Source organism: Ranitomeya variabilis, chromosome 6 (genome assembly GCF_051348905.1).
Source record: "Ranitomeya variabilis isolate aRanVar5 chromosome 6, aRanVar5.hap1, whole genome shotgun sequence".
NCBI classification, from domain to species: domain Eukaryota; kingdom Metazoa; phylum Chordata; class Amphibia; order Anura; family Dendrobatidae; genus Ranitomeya; species Ranitomeya variabilis.
In genome coordinates, this window is record NC_135237.1 from 237,821,030 (window position 1) to 237,841,808 (window position 20,779).

General features: G+C 49.7%; 1 protein-coding gene across 13 annotated transcripts in view; it reads right to left on the reverse strand.

Annotated features, from left to right (window-relative positions):
- Positions 1-20,779, reverse strand: part of CTNND2 (catenin delta 2) — a 3,400,942-nt gene that overhangs the window by 3,154,629 nt on the left and 225,534 nt on the right. The gene's annotated exons all lie outside the window — the stretch shown is intronic.

Sequence of the window (20,779 nt, forward strand, 5' to 3'; positions counted from 1 at the left end):
CTCTGCCTGGGGCCCCATTGGCTGCCTGGGGCCCCTGTGCTCTACCTGGGACCACTGTGCTCTGCCTGGGGCCCCATATGCTGCCTGGGGCCCCTGTGCTCTGCCTGGGGCCCAATGTTCTGCCTGGGGCCCCTGTGCTCTGCCTGGGGCCACTGTGCTCTGCCTGGGACCCCATATGCTGCCTGGGGCCCCTGTGCTCTGCCTGGGGCCCCATATGCTGCCTGGGGCCACTGTGCTCTGCCTGGGGCCACTGTGCTCTGCCTGGGGCCCCATAGGCTGCCTGGGGCCCCTGTGCTCTGCCTGGGACCACTGTGCTCTGCCTGGGGCCCCATATGCTGCCTGGGGCCCCTGTGCTCTGCCTGGGGCCACTGTGCTCTGCCTGGGGCCCCATATGCTGCCTGGGGCCCCTGTGCTCTGCCTGGGTGTAGGACACTGGTGACGTCACTTATCTCCGGACATTAGCTCCGGACATTAGCTCCGGACATTATCTCCGGACATTAGCTCCGGACATTAGCTCCGGACATTAGCTCCGGACAAAGCCACGGAAGTTGGCACAAATTGCAGGAAGTAGTATTCTAGGCAATTATATATTAGATGGGCATTTCCTGAAGGAAATACATGGTGCTTGAACAGCGCTACCAGCTTTACAGCAGCACTTTTCACACACGGGACTGGGGGGCGCGCTTACTTTTGCACCCGGGGCCGAGGGCGCGCTTATTTTTGCACCCGGGGGCGCACTTACTTTTGTACCCGGAGGCGCACTTACTTTTGCACCCGGGGGCGCACTTACTTTTGCACCCGGGGGCACTTACTTTTGCACCCGGGGGCGCACTTACTTTTGCACCCGGGGGCGCACTTACTTTTGCACCCCGGGGGCGCACTTACTTTTGCACCCGGGGGCGCACTTACTTTTGCACCCGGGGGCGCACTTACTTTTGGGGCCGCACTTACTTTTGGTGGGCGGGGCTCCTCGGCCTCCGATTTGGTTGGTGGGGCCCCTCGTCCTCCGATTTGGTGGGTGGGGACCCTCGGCCTCCGATTTGGTGGGCGGGGACCGGCCTCCGATTTGGTGGGCGGGGACCCTCGGCCTCCGATTTGGTGGGCGGGGACCCTCGACCTCCAAATTGGTGGGCGGGGACCCTCGGCCTCCGCTTTGGTGGGCGGGGCCGCTCGGCCTTCGATTTGGTGGGCGGGGCTCCTCGGCCTCCGATTTGGTTGGTGGGGCCCCTCGGCCTCCGATTTGGTGGGCGGGGCCCCTTATCCTCCGATTTGGTGGGCGGGGACCCTCGGCCTCCGATTTGGTGGGCGGGGCCCCTCGGCCTCCGATTTGGTGGGCGGGGCCCCTCGGCCTCCGATTTGGTGGGCGGGGCCCCTCGGCCTCTGATTTGGTGGGCGGGGCCCCTCGGCCTCCGATTTGGTGGGCAGGGACCCTCGGCCTCCGATTTGGTGGGCGGGGCCCCTTATCCTCCGATTTGGTGGGCGGGGACCCTTATCCTCCGATTTGGTGGGCGGGGACCCTCGGCCTCCGATTTGGTGGGCGGGGCCCCTCGGCCTCCGATTTGGTGGGCGGGGCCCCTCGGCCTCCGATTTGGTGGGCGGGGCCCCTCGGCCTCCGATTTGGTGGGCGGGGACCCTCGGCCTCCGATTTGGTGGGCGGGGACCCTCGGCCTCCGATTTGGTAGGCGGGGACCCTCGGCCTCCGATTTGGTGGGCGGGGACCCTCGGCCTCCGATTTGGTGGGCGGGGCCCCTCGGCCTCCGATTTTGTAGGCGAGGCCCCTCGGCCTCCGATTTGGTGGGCGGGGCCCCTCGGCCTCCGATTTGGTGGGCAGGGCCCCTCGGCCTCCGATGTGGTAGTCGGGGCCCCTCGGCCTCCGCTTTGGTGGGCGGGGACCCTCGGCCTCCGCTTTGGTGGGCGGGGCCCCTCGGCCTTCGATTTGGTGGGCGGGGCCCCTCGGCCTCCGATTTGGTTGGTGTGGACCCTCGGCCTCCGATTTGGTGGGCGGGGACCCTCGGCCTCCGATTTGGTGGGCGGGGCCCCTCGACCTCCGATTTGGTGGGCGGGGACCCTCGGCCTCCGATTTGGTGGGCGGGGCCCATCGGCCTCCGATTTGGTGGGCGGGGCCCCTCGGCCTCCGATGTGGTGGGCGGGGCCCCTCGGCCTCCGATTTGGTGGGCGGGGACCCCCGGCCTCCGATTTGGTGGGCGGGGCCCCTCGGCCTCCGATTTGGTGGGCGGGGACCCTCGGCCTCCGATTTGGTGGGCGGGGACCCTCGGCCTCCGATTTGGTGGGCGGGGACCCTCGGCCTCCGATTTGGTGGGCGGGGCCCCTCGGCCTCCGATTTGGTGGGCGGGGCCCCTCGGCCTCCGATTTGGTGGGCGGGGCCCCTCGGCCTCCGATTTGGTGGGCGGGGCCCCTCGGCCTCCAATTTGGTGGGCGGGGCCCCTCGGCCTCTGATGTGGTGGTCGGGGCCCCTCGGCCTCCGCTTTGGTGGGCGGGGCCGGGCCCCTTGGCCTCCGCTTTGGTGGGCGGGGCCGCTCGGCCTTCGATTTGTTGGGCGGGGCTCCTCGGCCTTCGATTTGGTTGGCGGGGCCCCTTATCCTCCGATTTGGTGGGCAGGAACTCTCGGCCTCCGATTTGGTTGGCGTGGACCCTCAGCCTCCAATTTGTTGGGCATGGACCCTCGGCCTCCGATTTGGTGGGCGGGGACCCTCGGCCTCCGATTTGGTGGGCGGGGACCCTCGGCCTCCGATTTGGTGGGCGGGGCCCCTCGGCCTCTGATTTGGTGGGCGGGGCCCCTCGGCCTCCGATGTGGTGGGCGAGGCCCCTCGGCCTCCGCTTTGGTGGGCGGGGCCAGGCCCCTCAGCCTCCGCTTTGGTGGGCGGAGCCGCTCAGCCTTCGATTTGGTGGGCGGGGCCCCTCGGCCTCCGATTTGGTGGGCGGGGCCCCTCGGCCTCCAATTTTTCTGGGCGGGGACCCTCTGCCTCCAATTTGGTGGGCGGGGACCCTCGGCCTCCGATTTGGTGGGCGGAGACCCTCGGCCTCCGATTTGGTGGGCGGGGCCCCTCGGCCTCCGATTTGGTGGGCGGGGCCCCTCGGCCTCCGATGTGGTGGTCGGGGCCCCTCGGCCTCCGCTTTGGTGGGCGGGGCCGGGCCCCTCGGCCTCCGCTTTGGTGGGCGGGGCCGCTCGGCCTTCGATTTGGTGGGCGGGGCTCCTCGGCCTCCGATTTGGTTGGCGGGGCCCCTCGGCCTCCGATTTGGTGTGTGCCTGCCTGGGGCTACTGTGCTCTGCCTGGGGCCCCATATGCTGCCTGGGGCCCCTGTGCTCTGCCTGGGGCCCCATATGCTGCCTGGGGCCCCTGTGCTCTGCCTGGGGCCCCTGTGCTCTGCCTGGGGCCCCATGTTCTGCCTGGGGCCCCTGTGCTCTGCCTGGGGCCACTGTGCTCTGCCTGGGGCCCCATATGCTGCCTGGGGCCCCTGTGCTCTGCCTGGGGCCACTGTGCTCTGCCTGGGGCCCCATATGCTGCCTGGGGCCTTTGTGCTCTGCCTGGGACCCCATAGGCTGCCTGGGGCCCCTGTGCTCTACCTGGGACCACTGTGCTCTGCCTGGGGCCCCATATGCTGCCTGGGGCCCCTGTGCTCTGCCTGGGGCCCCATGTTCTGCCTGGGGCCCCTGTGCTCTGCCTGGGGCCACTGTGCTCTGCCTGGGGCCCCATATGCTGCCTGGGGCCCCTGTGCTCTGCCTGGGGCCCCATATGCTGCCTGGGGCCCCTGTGCTCTGCCTGGGGCCACTGTGCTCTGCCTGGGGCCTCATAGGCTGCCTGGGGCCCCTGTGCTCTGCCTGGGACCACTGTGCTCTGCCTGGGGCCCCATATGCTGCCTGGGGCCCCTGTGCTCTGCCTGGGGCCACTGTGCTCTGCCTGGGGCCTCATATGCTGCCTGGGGCCCCTGTGCTCTGCCTGGGTGTAGGACACTGGTGACGTCACTTATCTCCGGACATTAGCTCCGGACATTAGCTCCGGACATTATCTCCGGACATTAGCTCCGGACATTAGCTCCGGACAAAGCCACGGAAGTTGGCACAAATTGCAGGAAGTAGTATTCTAGGCAATTATATATTAGATATTGTGGTGCAGTGACCCCTGTTATAGCTAGGGGGCGCTGTGTGTGCTCCTCAGTATATGCATGGAGGCATATCTGTGGTTATAATGGTGAAAATGAGACAAAGTCCGGCATTGTTGTGAATGGCCGGTATGTTTGTCGCAGAGGAAGATACTCTGCACTGTCAGCCTGAAGTAAGGATGTTCTGGGACCTGTAGTCCCACAAGTAAATGTGTTGTTTGTATAATTGTAAAGGAAGGCTGTCAGGGCTAGTTATGAGAGATGGGCGGGTCAAACTAGCCACACACACACACTCTCATCCAGGGGAGTGGTTACGACCATATAATGAGACTGAGGTCTGGTCACATGGTCTCTGAGTGTGGACCTGATTGGTCTGTGCTGGAAGGTCCTGGAGAGCCTATGTGTTGGGGGCGTCATCTCCCTGAAGAGCACGTGGTGGGGCATTGGACCTGGCACATGCCAGTGTGTTGAACGGTCTGATAACCGTGGGTAATACTGGCCGGCGTCAGTGAGAACGTCTGTGGGATATCTCTGAGGAAGAGAGGTATCCGAGAACCTGTGCAATACCAACAGGTAAAGGAAAGGGATCTGTGTTATACTGACCGGAGTCAGAGAGAGAGAAAGAGAGAGAAACTGTGTTTACTCCACTGTATGGGACACCTCTGAGGATAAGAGGCATCCGGTAACCTGTGAAGGTCGCCAACAGGTAATGGACAGGGGTCCGTGTGTTATGCTGACCGGGGTCAGTGAGGGACTGTGTTAAAGCTGAATATGTACAGACGGTGTTCAGGCTGTTGCTAATTACCAAGTTCCTGAGGATGTGGTTTATAGTGTTGTGAAATAAACCTAAGAGACTGTGTTTTTGTAAGAAAACTGTGCCTGAGTGCTTGAATCCTACTCCAAGCGAGTGTCCCCCAGGACACGTAGTAGGCGTTATGCAACAATATACAGTACAGACCAAAAGTTTGGACACACCTTCTCATTTAAAGATTTTTCTGTATTTTCATGAAAACTGTACATTCACACTGAAGGCATCAAAACTATGAATTAACACATGTGGAATTATATACTTAACAAAAAAGTGTGAACCAACTGAAAATATGTCTTATATTCTAGGCTCTTCAAAGTAGCCACCTTTTGCTTTCATGACTGCTTTGCACACTCTTGGCATTCTCTTGATGAGCTTCAAAAGGTAATTACCGGGAATGGTCTTCCAACAATCTTGAAGGAGTTCCCAGAGATGCTTAGCACTTGTTGGCCTTTTTCCTTCACTCTGCGGTCTAGCTCAGCCCAAACCATCTCGATTGGGTTCAGGTCTGGTGACTGTGGAGGCCAGGTCATCTGGCGTAGCACCCCATCACTCTCCTTCTTGGTCAAATAGCCCTTACACAGCCTGTTTGGGGTCATTGTCCTGTTGAAACATAAATGATGGAATAGCATGCCGCTGCAAGATGCTGTGGTAGCCATGCTGGTTCAGTATGCCTTCAATTTTGAATAAATCCCCAACAGTGTCACCAGCAAAGCACCCCCACACCATCACACCTCCTCCTCCATGCTTCACGGTGGGAACCAGGCATGTAGAGTCCATCCGTTCACCTTTTCTGCGTCGCACGACATGGTGGTTGAAACCAAACATTTCAAATTTGGACTAATTAGACCAAAGCGCAGATTTCCACTGGTCTAATGTCCATTCACTGTGTTCCTTAGCACAAACAAGTCTCTTCTGCTTGTTGCCTGTCCTTAGCAGTGGTTTCCTAGCAGCTATTTTACCATGAAGGCCTGCGGCACAAAGTCTCCTCTTAACAGTTGTTGTACAGATGTGTCTGCTGCTAGAACTGTGTGTGGCATTGACCTAGTCTCTAATCTGAGCTGCTGTTAAACTGCGATTTCTGAGGCAGGTGACTCAGATAAACTTATCCTCAGAAGCAGAGGTGACTCTTGGTCTTCCTTTCCTGGGGTGGTCCTCATGTGAGCCAGTTTCTTTGTAGGGCTTGATGGTTTTTGCCACTGCACATGGGGAGACTTTCAAAGTTTTCCCAATTTTTCGGACTGACTGACCTTCATTTCTTAAAGTAATGATGGCCACTCATTTTTCTTTACTTTGTTAGAATTTGTATTATGGCTTGAAAAAAGCAGCAGTCTATTCAGTAGGAATATCAGCTGTGTATCCACCAAACTTCTGCACAACACAACTGATGGTCCCAACCTCATTTATAAGGCAAGAAATCCCACTTATTAAACCTGACAGGTCACACCTGTGAAGTGAAAACCATTCCCGGTGACTACCTCTTTAGGCTCATCAAGAGAATGCCAAGAGTGTGCAAAGCAGTCATGAAAGCAAAAGGTGGCTACTTTGAAGAACCTAGAATATAAGACATATTTTCAGTTGTCTCACACTTTTTTGTTAAGTATATAATTCCACATGTGTTAATTCATAGTTTTGATGCCTTCAGTGTGAATGTACATGAATAAATGAGAAGGTGTGTCCAAACTTTTGGTCTGTACTGTATATATATATATATTGTAGCGTTTCCCTTACTTCGGGTCTTGGTGGACACTCGCTTTGCAAAGGAATAAAGCATACAGGCACGATATCTCACACAAATTTAGTCCATTCCGGTTTATTAAAGCGTCATAAACCGCACCGTAAGCCAGGTTGTACATCACCAGCTTACACATAGTCTGTTACTTTAACACGTGTGGCTTTACAAAGCATTCAATAGTCACGCCTTATCTCTTCAGTCACCAGGTGACTGCACAGTTCAGCAACTGTCATATGTTAGCGCACAGTTCATTACAATTCATTGTATGCATCAACGGAACATTTTAACCACCAGCAGTCTGTTCCAATGGCAGATACGTCTCTGCCGTATATTACAGTGTTTTTCCCATACCAGGGGTTACCTCTCAGGAGTTCTGGCTCCACACACTGACTCCTGCCAGTGCTGGTTCACAGGGAAACTGCCTCACTGGGATCACCATCCTTGTGCCCAGGGCCCTCAGATAGTCCAGACCCACAGTAGGAACTGTAGCTTCCCCAACACAGAAACCGTCTCACGCTCTGTAGATGCAGCCTTTCCATGCGCTTTCAGGAAGTCCCATCACAGGCACGTCCAACACACAGGCCATCAGTCCATGATCTTACCAGGTGCTTGCAGGACTCCAGTCCATCCCAGGACAATCCAACACTCTGACCATTCCAGGACTCACACTCTTACCAGATGCTTGCAGGACTCCAGCCCATACCAGGACAATCCAACACCTCGAGCATTCAGTCCATAGCCTCAGCAGTACTTCCAGGACTCCAGTCCATCCCAGGACAATCCAACACACGGCTATTGCAGGACTCGCTCTCTTCAGTGCTTCCAGGACATCTCCACTGCCAGGAGACTCCAACACTGACCGTCCACTAGGTCCACGGTCTCAGGTGCTTCCAGGACTTCTCCAATGCCAGGAGACTCCAACACCGACCGGCCAGGACCTTGCACATGGACCAAACGGATCCATGCACAGGAACCATGTGACCCACACCCTGGTCACATTATCTAGGTGTAACCACTCCCATGGGTGGGTGTGGGTGTGTGTGGCTATTTTGACCCTCCCATCTCTCATAACTAGCCCTGCCAGTCTCCCATTAGCATTACACAATTACTTGTGGGACTACATGTCCCAGCACACCAACTTAACTTCAGACTGACATCGCAAAGTGTCTTGCTCTGCAACACACACACCGGCCATTTACACTCCTGCCGGACTTTGTCTTATCACATTTATGCCTCCAAGCTCATCTTGAATCGCACACACAGCGCCCCTTGGCTGTAGTGTGGGTCACTGCACCACATAATATATATATATATATATATATATATATATATAGCCTATTAAATAGTTTTTCATGCACTACACTGCCATCATAAAGATTTTTTTAGACTTTATAGCTTATACTGTATGCATTTTGAGCACTCCAGCACATTCCTGTCCTCCTTGGTCATCGGATTGACAGTAGCACAAAAATCATTATGTGGTTCGCAACAGTTAATGGCTAGTGATGAGCGAACGTGCTCGCCACTACTTGGTACTCGCCCGAGTATCACTGTGCTCTGTGTACTCGGTGAGCACAGAGCATTTCCGGGGTTATTTGGCGGGAGATCGGGTCTCCTCCTTTTAATTTTGGTGCTTTTTAGAGAGCCAAACAACATGCAGGGATTGTCTGCCATGCACTGTAATACCGCATCCATCTCTGCTGTGGTATTACAATAATTGGCTGGATGTGAGTGGCCCGCCAGGGCCATGGGGTACCCGGCACCGGGTCCGATGTCCACAGAGGGATGTCACGGTGGCGACCCGGTCCGAGGCCCTGGGCGCCCATGTGAAAGGGGAAAGTCTTTAAAGGGATTTAATGAATAAAGTTTATGTTCGTGATGCCACCTGTGGTATTCGGTCAGTGGGGACCGACGCTGCTTTATGGGGTCCTCTGGAGTGATGTTATTGCAGCTAGATGGTATAACTTCCCGCAGGTCCCCGGTGTGTAGATAGAAGATGGTGAATGGCGCAGTAAAGAACGAGGACACAGGTTTGCAGTCTCTTTACCTGGTTTACTGAAGACTTCAGGCAGCCACAGTCCAGGGTACCAGATCACGGGGCAGGCAGGGTCCGGCCGGCTTGGAAGCGAATCCAGAGTCCCCTTTACCAGGTGGAGTTAAAAGCCTTCCTCTAATGCGGTGGTGTTGTAGTCCCTTACTGCATTTGGCTTCAGATAAGGTCCTCACAGTTCTCTCTGTCCCCCTTATAGGATAGGACAATACATGCATGACAGGTAACTCGAGCCTTTTTACAGGGACTCTAGCACGTTCCGGGCTCTGTGTTACGGTGTCTCAGTTGTGTGTGGCGGACAGGTAACTTACAGCAGAGATCGGCAGGACAGCTGAACTGCAAGTCGTAGAGTCCCTTACAACCTCGGTGGTCCGGCTACCGGTTATCTGCGCCTCAGAGGGAGGCAGCCTGCTCTTAGCTGGTCTCCCCTGATGTTACTCTCCTGTGCTTCGCTCTCCTTCATGCTCACTGAACAATGTTTGGCTTTCTGTATGTCCCTTTCCAGGAGCTGTAGTACTTCAGACTACACGGCCCCTTCAGACCTTCTGACACTTTGTCGGTCTGCTCTCTTCTCTGTCTCTGTCTTTTCAGGCATACATTCCAGTTTTTTGTCTGCTACCCTTGGTCTATACAGTATTTTGTGGTTAAAAATGTTTTACAAAATCCAGGCCACATATTGAAATTTCTAATTCCACAGATGGCATTATTAATACAGATATTTTCTGTAAAAAAAACGGCCACCAATGCACTGCTGCACTTTACATCCTCTCACCCCCTAAACTAAAAAGTTTATCACTAGATTTAACTCCAGCGGGTCCGAGATTAATGGGATTTTCAGAAAACACTGGTCGATCTTGTTAACAGATAGGGACCTGTCCAATCAGCTGACCCCATACCCTCTCATTACATGGCGTAAATCCCGTACATTAGGAGATATACTATGTAACAGCCACTATGTCCCTCCTAAGAATAATTTATTTGGTTCCAGCAGCAGTGGCCCTCCATGGGGCTGTTTTCCATGTGAGAACTGTTCGGCCTGTCGCTCTATTGTGAGAACAAAAGAGTTTGTAAACTCAGCTGGTGATGAAATTTATAAGATTGTGCATCATATCACTTGCAAATACAGAAGCAGTGGTATATCATGACCGCAGTCCATGTGACCGTATTTACATTGGTATGACAACCAGATCTCTAAAAGTCCGTGTGCAGGAACATATTAGAGATATTAAAAATTCAGCCAATTGTTCTGAACCACATCCCGAAACACTTCTTAGAAATGCACAACAGTAATCCTAAAAGGCTTACGGTCTGTGGCATCGATCACGTCTAGTGTTGAGCATTCCGATACCGCAAGTATCGGGTATCGGCCGATATTTGCTGTATCGGAATTCCGATACCGAGATCCGATACTTTTGTGGTATCGGGTATCGGTATCGAAACAACATTAATGTGTAAAATAAAGAATTAAAATAAAAAATATTGCTATACTCACCTCTCCGACGCAGCCTGGACCTCACCGAGGGAACCGGCAGCGTTGTTTGCTTAAAATTCACGCTTTAACTTCCTTACGTGAAGTCCCGGCTTGTGATTGGTCGCGTGCCGCCCATGTGGCCGCGACGCGACCAATCACAGCAAGACGTGACGTAATTTCAGGTCCTTCAGGATTTTAAAATTACGTTCCGGCTTTGTGATTGGTCGCGTCGCGGTCACATGGGCGACGCGACCAATCACAAGCCGTGACGTCACGGGAGGCTGGACACGCGCGCATTTTAAAATGTGCGCGTGTCCAGCCTCCCGTGACGTCCCGGCTTGTGATTGGTCGCGTGCCGCCCATGTGGCCGCGACGCGACCAATCACAGCAAGACGTGACGTAATTTCAGGTCCTTCAGGATTTTAAAATTACGTTCCGGCTTTGTGATTGGTCGCGTCGCGGTCACATGGGCGACGCGACCAATCACAAGCCGTGACGTCACGGGAGGCTGGACACGCGCGCATTTTAAAATGTGCGCGTGTCCAGCCTCCCGTGACGTCCCGGCTTGTGATTGGTCGCGTCGCCCATGTGGCCGCGACGCGACCAATCACAGCGAGCCGTGACGTAATTTTAGGTCCTTCAGGATTTTAAAATTACGTTCTGGCTTGTGATTGGTCGCGTCGCCCATGTGACCGCGACGCGACCAATCACAAAGCCGGAACGTAATTTTAAAATCCTGAAGGACCTGAATTACGTCACGGCTTGCTGTGATTGGTCGCGTCGCGGCCACATGGGCGGCACGCGACCAATCACAAGCCGGGACTTCACGTAAGGAAGTTAAAGCACGAATTTTAAGCAAACAACGCTGCCGGTTCCCTCGGTGAGGTCCAGGCTGCGTCGGAGAGGTGAGTATAGCAATATTTTTTATTTTAATTCTTTATTTTACACATTAATATGGTTCCCAGGGCCTGAAGGAGAGTTTCCTCTCCTTCAGACCCTGGGAACCATCAGGAATACCGTCCGATACATGAGTCCCATTGACTTGTATTGGTATCGGGTATCGGTATTGGATTAGATCCGATACTTTGCCGATACCGATACTTTCAAGTATCGGACGGTATCGCTCAACACTAATCACGTCTATATGGGGATTCAGGGCGGGAATCTAAAACAGAAATTGCTTCAAAAAGAAGCACGATGGATAGTGATTCTAGACACACTTTCACCAAAGGGCCTGAATGAAGCCCTCAGTTTCAAGTCTTTTCTATAATCCTAAAGTTTTGGGCTTGGTCTTTTTATTTTAACCTCTTCATTTTCATTTTTGCATTTATTCATTGATTTTATTTTTCACTAAATCAGATGCTGTGTTGTCCAAGATTTGTATATCAACTTCACTCTTCATTCACCTATCAGAGGGACCCCATATAGGATACTCCACCAGATGATACCATTACATCTGAAGACTCATGGACTTTTGAAAAAAATCTGTATTCATCTATGATTATTAATATATACATGGAAATAGACTGGTATTAAATCTTTGGGACGTCTTATGGTGGTATGTTTTTATGATTTTGTCATCTTCAATTGGAACAAGTATTTCTGTCTTTTGAGCCAGGAAACTATGGCTGCTTCACTAGACATCATTTGGATAACATAATTATTGTCTTCTGATTGTCCGATGTATTCCATGGTGACTTGAGATCATGACTAAATGGATTTTATAGGTGAAGTTTTTGACTAACATTATTTCTTTATTCTATGTCTCCTTATTTGACGGCATATTTATATTATATTATTTTTCCTTTTTTGTTCCAATTGAATATGTCAACTTAATCTATGTGTGGCATGTCATGTGGTTGCATGCAGTATCTATTATGTGGCATGTTAAACATTTGTACTCAATGTCTATTTATCAACATAATGTTACTTATTGTATTTCGATGGGACATTGTGCGGGTTCTTTTAGCCCTATTGATATGCTACTTTATGCCCTTTATAACCTGAAATAATTTCTCAGCTCTGTTTTGTCTTATGATTATCTGGCTGCCTTATGCTTGCACTATATTGAACTTGTGACATAACTGTTTTACCGTGCCATCATAAAGATGAGCTACGACATCAGTTCTGTATATTTATTACTATATGCTACGATGTCAGTTCTATATATTTATTACTATATGTATTCTCTTACTTTCTAAACTGATGCTATGAAAAGCCTGGTAAGGAGTTATTCTTCTCTGACGGTGATTCATTCTAAAAAAAGTTCCTTCTGGTGCAGACGCGCCCCACGCATGCGCTGTGTCGCTCTGGCGGCGCCGCTGGCTAGGAACGTTGCTGTGGAGATGAGCAGCGATGATGCACGTCCTCCTGCCCATGATCCAAGGTGCGTAGCGGCCCGCCTCACTGCCGGCACGTACACATCATGAGGGGTCTGCGTGCCAATTCGCTGTGGGTCCCCCGTACTCTTACATAAATATCACAGTCCATTTTTACTGACCATGCCTCCTGACTAAGCCAAGGGGGTGAAACGCGCGTCGAGGCCTTACTGTATCCTGTTTGCACAACATGCCTGCATTCTCCTGCTATCATGTCCCAAGGTACTAGTATATAGCCAAGCTTGGCATTAATTTATCTTTAGTTACCTTGGATTATACTAATGCTTCAGTGATTCATCACTCCGGGTGTCCAGTAGGACCATTGTTAAGCTATTTACTTTTCACTTACTTTCTTTTAGTATGGTCTCCTCAGCACCCTGATTGCCATATTTATGACTTTCTAGCATTACTCATTGCAGGTGTTGCACCAGAATGCATGTGCTGTCTACCAGTGCACTTTATACCATCTAGATACACTGACTGTTTTAGCTGTGATTGTTCACCTACTCCTTCATTTTTGTCTGTGTAAATTTACATATTTTTTCTAATAAACTTTGTATTGATTATTTACCCCTATTTTTCGATTCTGTGCAAGACTACATTGTGAACAAATTGGTATTTCTTATCATATTATTTTACTGATCCATTGCCCTGTTTTTTGGTTTATATTTGTTGGCTTAGAGGTATGTCCTCTACTGGCCCAGGAATTCTTTTGTAGGTTGTATCGTATTTTGAAACAGTCTTTTATATCAGTCAGATGTCCAAATCCTTGCTTTTCAGGCATACATTCCAGTTTTTTGTCTGCTACCCCTGGTCTATACAGTATTTTGTGATTAAAAATTAAAAAAATCCAGGCCACATAGTGAAACAGTCTGTTACCTCAGTCAGACACCTGGTCTAACTGTGGTCTCAAAATACTTCCTTTTCAGGCACACATTCCAATTTTTGGTCTACTACCCCTGGTCTATACAGTATTTTGTGGTTAAAAAATGTTTATAAAATCCTGGCCACATATTTAAAGTCTTTTTTTCTCAGTCAGACGCCCGGTCTATCTGTGGTGCCCAAATCCTTGCTTTCAGGCATACATTCCAGTTATTTGTCTGCTACCCTTGGTCTGTGCAGTATTTTGTGATTAAAAAAAATAAAGGCCACATATTGAAACAGTCTGTTATCTCAGTCAGACGCCTGGTCAATCTTTGGTGTCCAAATCCTTGCTTTTCAGGCATACATTGAATTTTTTTGTCTTCTACCCTTGGTCTATACTGTATCTTGTGGTTAAAAAATGTTTACAAAATCCAGACCACATATTGAAACAGTCTGTTATCTCAGTCAGATGCTCAGTCTTTCTGTGGTGCTACTTCGTGACAGTAATTGTCTTTTCAAAAAATAAAAAAAGGCCAAATATTGAACCTTGTGGTTTTTCTTTCAGATGCCTCCTCTATCTGTGTTTTAAAAATTGTTGCATTTGAGTGCTTATTTGAACTGGTTTTGGTGTGTCTTACCCTAGTTATTAATACAATTTGGTAAAAACAAAATAAAAAAAATACCAACATTCCACTGAATTAAATATTAAACTTTTAAAATATAATCAATATAGGTATAGTACAATGCCAGATTTGACTTCTTACATGAGTGATAGCTATTGTAAATTCTACAATACCATACAGCAGATGGGCTTTATATACTGTAAGTCAATCCCTTATATGCCAATTTTTGTGACCTACTCCCTCTTCCTCAGTTACCAGTAGGCATTTTATTGTTAGCTAAACTTGCTGCAAAGAAAAAACTGCATACATTGAATATGACAATTTTTAAATGGAAAACTTTTTAAAGTAAACATTAGAAAGTATTAACGTAGAACATTTGTAAAAGTGCAAAATGGGTAGCATATAGCACAGCCACATAGTATATAGCACAGCTACGTAGTATATAACACAGCCCACGTAGTATATAGCACAGCCCACGTAGTATATAGCACAGCCACGTAGCATATAACAGCCCACGTAACATATAAGACAGCCACGTAGTATACAGCAGCCACCTAGTATATAACACAGCCACGTAGTATATAGCACAGCCCACCTAGTATATAGCACAGCCAAGTAGTTTATAACACAGCCACAGAGTATATAGCAGTGTGGGCACAATATCCCTGTTAAAAAAAAGAATTTTAAAAAATAATTATATACTCACCTTCTGGCCGCCCCCGGATCCAGCCCAGGCCTTAGCGATGCACCCAGCAGCTCCCGTTCCCAGTAATGCCTTGAGAGACAATGACCTGTGATGACACAGTGGTCTCGCGTGATCTACGTCATCTGGGGTCATTTTGCAAGGCATCACTGGGAACGGGAGCTGCCGGGAGCATTGGAGGATCGGGAAGGCTGAGGGGGCCGCCTGGAGGTGAGAATAGCACGATTTTTTATTTTTTTAAATTATTTTTAACATTATATCTTTTTACTATTGATGCTGCATAGGCAGCATCAATACTAAAAAGTTGGTCACACTTGTCAAAATGGGCCCCCCATCTCGCTAGGGCCCCGGCACTTGCCTGGGTGTGCTAGGTGCTGACGCCGGCCCTGTGTACAAGTCATTACCCTGGAAAGGATATGACTTAACATAATTTCCCAGCAAAATCCATTTTGGTTTTGTTTTTGTATGTTTTTTGGTGCACCTGTAAAAATGGCGTGAAACTCTGACAACAATGCATACAGCTGTGAGCTAGGAGTCAGAAATGCTTCCAGGGGTTATCCCCATGATGTGCCCATGTCATTTGAGCAATGTTTCCATCATTCTCAGACTTTTTAGACCTTAAAAGGACCCCTGGGGTGGATCGCGGTAAAAATATTCAGGCTTCCCATAGACTTACATTGGGCTCGTTGCTCGGGTCGAGTACCCAAGCATTCCAATTTGCTTGACCTGAGCAATGAGCACCTGAGCATTTTAGTGCTCACCCATCACTATTAATGGACCCTCATTTCGCTATTTTGTCCCCCACATTATTTCATGCTCAGTCCCTCACCTACTCCTCTCTCCACCAATAAATTCACATCCTCCCTATATTTACTTATTATTATCCACCACTAATTTGTGGAGCAGGAGGTTGCAGTAGTCAAGGCGAGAGATGATGAGGGCATGGACTAGGGTTTTTGCAGATTCTTGGTTGAGGAATGAACGGATTCGTGAAATATTTTTGAGTTGAAGTCGGCAGGAAGTGGAAAGGGCTTGGATATGTGGTTTGAAGGAGAGATCAGCATCAAGGATTACCCCGAGGCAGCGAGCTTGTGGGACTGGGGAGAGTGGGCAGCCATTTACTGTAATGGTTAGGTTCGTTGGGGGGGTCGCGTGAGATGGGGGAAAGATGATGAGTTCTGTTTTGTCCATGTTAAGTTTCAGAAATCTAGCGGAGAAGAAAGATGAAATAGTGGACAGACATTGAGGGATTCTGGTTAGTAGGGAGGTGATATCTGGTCCAGAGATGTAGATCTGTGTCTCATCAGGATAGAGGTGATACTGGAAGCCATTCTATGAGCTGTCCCAGGCCAAAGGTGTAAATGGAGAAGAGCAGGGGCCCAAGGACTGAACCTTGTGGGACTCCGACAGATAGGGGGCGAGGTGAGGAGGTGGTGTGTGAGTAGGAGACGCTAAATGTCCGGTCTGTTAGGTATGATGAGATCCAGGATAGGGCCAAGTCTGTGATGCCAAGGGATGAGAGGATCTGTAATAATAGGGAATGGTCCACTGTGTCAAAGGCAGCCGACAGGTCAAGGAGGAGGAGAACAGAATAGTGTCGCTTGCTCTTGGCGGTTAAGAGGCCGTTGGTGACCTTAGTTAGGGCAGTTTCAGTGGAATGGTGTGACCGGAAGCCAGATTGTAAGCGGTCAAAGAGGGAGCAAGAAGAGAGATGGGAGGACAGTTCAAGGTAGACGTGTTGTTCCAGTAATTTGGAGGCCTAAGGGAGAAGTGATATAGGGCGATAGCTAGATACAGAGGATGGGTCAAGAGAGGGCTTTTTGAGGATAGGTGTGATGGAGGCATGTTTAAAGCTTGAGGGGAAAACACCAGTTGTTAGTGATAGGTTGAAGAGATGGGTTAGGGTTGGGATGAAGACTGTGGTGAGGTTTGGGATGAGGTGGGATGGGAGCGGGTCAAGCGCACAGGTGGTGAGATGCGATCTTGAGAGTAGAGTGGAGAGTTGATCTTCTGTAATGGTGGAGAAGTTTGTTTTGGAGGTGGAGGGCAGGGAAGTCGGGAGGAAGGGCTCTGGGGCTTGTTGACCAAAACTGTCTCTGATGCTATCAATCTTCTGCTTTAAGAATGAGGCAAAGTCTTCAGCAGAGATAAGTGGGGAGGGAAAAGGTGCTGGGGGACGGAGGAGAGAATTGAAGGTGTTAAATAACTGTTTAGGGTTGTGAGACAGGGAGGATATGAGAGATGAGAAGTAGGTTTGTTTAGCTGTGGCGAGTGTGGTCTTGAAAGTAGTGAGGGACTGTTTGAATGCGATAAAGTGGTCGTTGGAGTGGGATCTTTTCCATCTGCGCTCAGCAGCCCTGGAAGCTCGCCTCAGTTCTTTGGTCAGGCTGGTGTGCCAGGGCTGTCTGTTGATTTTGCGAGCTTTGGTATGTGTAAGTGGGGCAGCAGATTCCAAAGCTACAGCTATTGTGGTGTTATATAGAGCGGCAGCGTCATCCGCATTGTGTATGGAACTTATGTCTGTGAGAGGGAGGAGGGATTCCGAGAATGAATGTAGGTCAAGATGTTTGAGATTTCTGCGAGGATGTGAAAGTTTGTGGGGTGGGGATTGTAGACATGGAGTGGAGAGAGATGAGAATGTGAGAAGGTTGTGGTCAGAGAGTGGAAGAGGTGAGTTAGAGAGGTTAGATAGGGAGCAGAGCCGGGTGAAGATGAGGTCCAGTGTGTGACCATCTTTGTGAGTGGCTGCAGAAGACCATTGAGTGAGGCCAAAGGAGGAAGTGAGAGATAGAAGTTTAGTGGCAGCTGAGAGGGAAGTGTCAATGGGGATGTTGAAATCGCCCATGATGATAGTGGGGATGTCCGCAGAAAGGAAATGAAGTAGCCAGGTGGTGAAGTGGTCAAAGAAGGTGGTGGCTGGCCCTGGGGGGCGGTAAATGGCAGCCAGTTGGAGGTTGGAGGGGGAGTAGATGCGCACAGAGTGCACCTCAAAAGAAGGGAAGGGTAACAGAGGGTGGCAGTGGGATTGGGGTGAAGGAGCAGTTATCTGACAGGAGAAAACCAACTCCTCCGCCATGCTTGCTGCTGAGGCGGGGTGTGTGAGAAAGGTGGAAGCCACCGTAAGAGAGTGCAGCAGGGGAGGCTGTGTCAGAAGGGGTGAGCCAGATTTCGGTGATGGCGAGGAAGGAAAGTTTGGTAGTAACAAAAAGATCATGGATGTAGGAAAGCTTGTTACAGACAGAGCGAGCGTTCCACAGAGCTCCTGTTAGTGGGACTGGGGAAGCGGGGGCTGGGCGAATGGGTATAAGGTTAGAGAGGTTACGGAAGTTTGTGATGGAGCGTGGGTGGGAGGTAGAAATGACTGTGGGAATATGGTGAGGAGGACCAGGATTTGGAGAGATATCACCAGCAGTGAGAAGGAGCAGAGATAGTGTTAGCAGGTGGGAGCAGGAGAGGGCATGAGGGGGCTGCCTGTGCTTTGAGACAGAGGATTGTATGCTAAGGAACAGTTCTGAGGAGGAGGTGAGATGGATGGGGAGGATTGAAGAGGAGATGAACAGTTCCTTACTTGGTGTGGGGATTGGGGGAGGTAGCAGAAAGTGAAAGATTATAGGGGTGAAAGAGAAAACAAACAGAAACATTGTTTGCAGTGACTGGCCAGTTACCTTCAGTTCCCTTCAGGTTCAATTCAGGTTTTAATTCTAATGTAATCCACACTTTTAGAACACACTTCTAGAAATCACACTCAAAAATATTTCACGAATCCGTTCATTCCTCAACCAAGAATCTGCAAAAACCCTAGTCCATGCCCTCATCATCTCTCGCCTTGACTATTGCAACCTCCTGCTCTGTGGCCTCCCCTCGAACACTCTCGCACCCCTCCAATCTATTCTAAATTCTGCTGCCCGACTAATCCACCTGTCCCCCCGCTATTCACCGGCCTCTCCCCTCTGTCAATCCCTTCACTGGCTCCCCATTGCCCAGAGACTCCAGTACAAAACCCTAACCATGACGTACAAAGCCATCCACAACCTGTCTCCTCCATACATCTGTGACCTCGTCTCCCGGTACTTACCTACACGCAACCTCCGATCCTCACAAGATCTCCTTCTCTACTCCCCTCTTATCTCCTCTTCCCACAATCGCATACAAGATTTCTCTCGCGTATCACCCCTACTCTGGAACCCTTTACCACAACACATCAGACTCTCGCCTACCATCGAAATCTTCAAAATGAACCTGAAGACCCACCTCTTCCGACAAGCCTACAACCTGCAGTAACCACCGATCAACCAAACCGCTGCATGACCAGCTCTATCCTCACCTACTGTATTCTCACCCATCCCTTGTAGATTGTGAGCCTTTGCGGGCAGGGTCCTCACTCCTCCTGTACCAGTTATGACTTGTATTGTTTAAGATTATTGAACTTGTTTTTATTATGTATACCCCTCCTCACATGTAAAGCGCCATGGAATAAATGGCGCTATAACAATAAATAATAATAATAATAATTAATTGGTTATTAATATTATCTATTTACTATTCATCAACAATTCATTCATGGTCATGGTCAGTCCCTCACCTACACTCTTCACCATTATTCACATCGTTTTACCATTGACTTACCATCATCCACCACTTATTAATTATCTATTACAGTTATCCATTCAATATTCATCAATAATTCATTTCATATTCACTCAATACTCCACAGATTGCTTATGTTGTCAATTGTTTTCAGCACTCAACAGTTTAATTTTACACTAGCACTATTCCTTTGCCTGACAGCTTCACTAGGAAATTTGCATACTCACACACCTCTCATTAGTTCAGCTATCCTTCCTATGCCATGACCACTATTTCTAATTTTATTTGTAGTCCATACCTGCCAATACACTCCTCCCTCTGATTCACATCATCATCACTTACAGGCCCCTACTCCACATTTCATTTTCACATGTTCCACCATTCACCCCTGTCATAGATCCCCTCCTCTGTCCATCTCGTTACATATTTCTTGACTTGGGGTATGTGCACACGATCAGGAATGGCTCAGTATTTGCTCAGGATTTGACGCAGGTGAAATCTGTCACTGGCAGGTCACCTGTGTTTTTGATGCGGTTTTTACATGTGATTTTGATGCGGTTTTTCATTGCATGCGTTTTTTCATTGCATGTAATTTTTTTGTCACTTGAAATAAAGCTAATTTAAAGTTGGCTTCTGGGAAGGAAAAAAAAGTGATTTCCTGTTTGCAGATATATTATTATTATTATTATTATTATTATTATTATTTTATTTATTTATATAGCACCATTAATTCCATGGTGCTGTACATGAGATGGGGTTACATCAAAATACAAATATCACTTACAGTAAACAAACTAACAATGACAGACTGATACAGAGGGGAGATGACCCTGCCCTTGTGGGCTTACATTCTACAGGATTGTGGGGAAGGAGACAGTAGGTCGGGGGTTGCGGTAGCTCCGGTGGTGTTGGGGTCATTACAGGTTGCAAGCTTCTTTTAAGAGATGGGTTTTCAGGTTCCATTGTATCCGGTGGATAACCGGACGTGTTGGGGCACAGAATTCCAGAGGATGGGGGATATTTGGGAGAAGTCTTGGAGGCAATAGGCTAAGGAGCGAATAAGCGTGGAGGAGAGAAGGAGGTCTTGGGAGGACCGGAGATTACGTGAGGGAAGATATTGAGAGATTAGTGCGGAAATATTCAGAGGAGAAAGGTTATGGATGGCTTTGTAGGTCAGTGTTAGTAGTTTAAACTGGATACGCTGGGAAACTGGCAGCCAGTGAAGGGATTTGCAAAGAGGGGAAGCAGGAGTGTAGTGAGGAGAGAGATTAATTAGTTGGGCAGCAGAGTTAAGGATGGATTGGAGGGGTGCGAAAGTGCTAGAGGGTAGCCTACAAAGGAGGATGTTGCAGTAGTCGAGGCGAAAGATGATTAGGGCATGCACAAGCATTTTGGTAGAGTGAGGGTTGAGGAAAGGACGGATTCTGGAAATATTTTT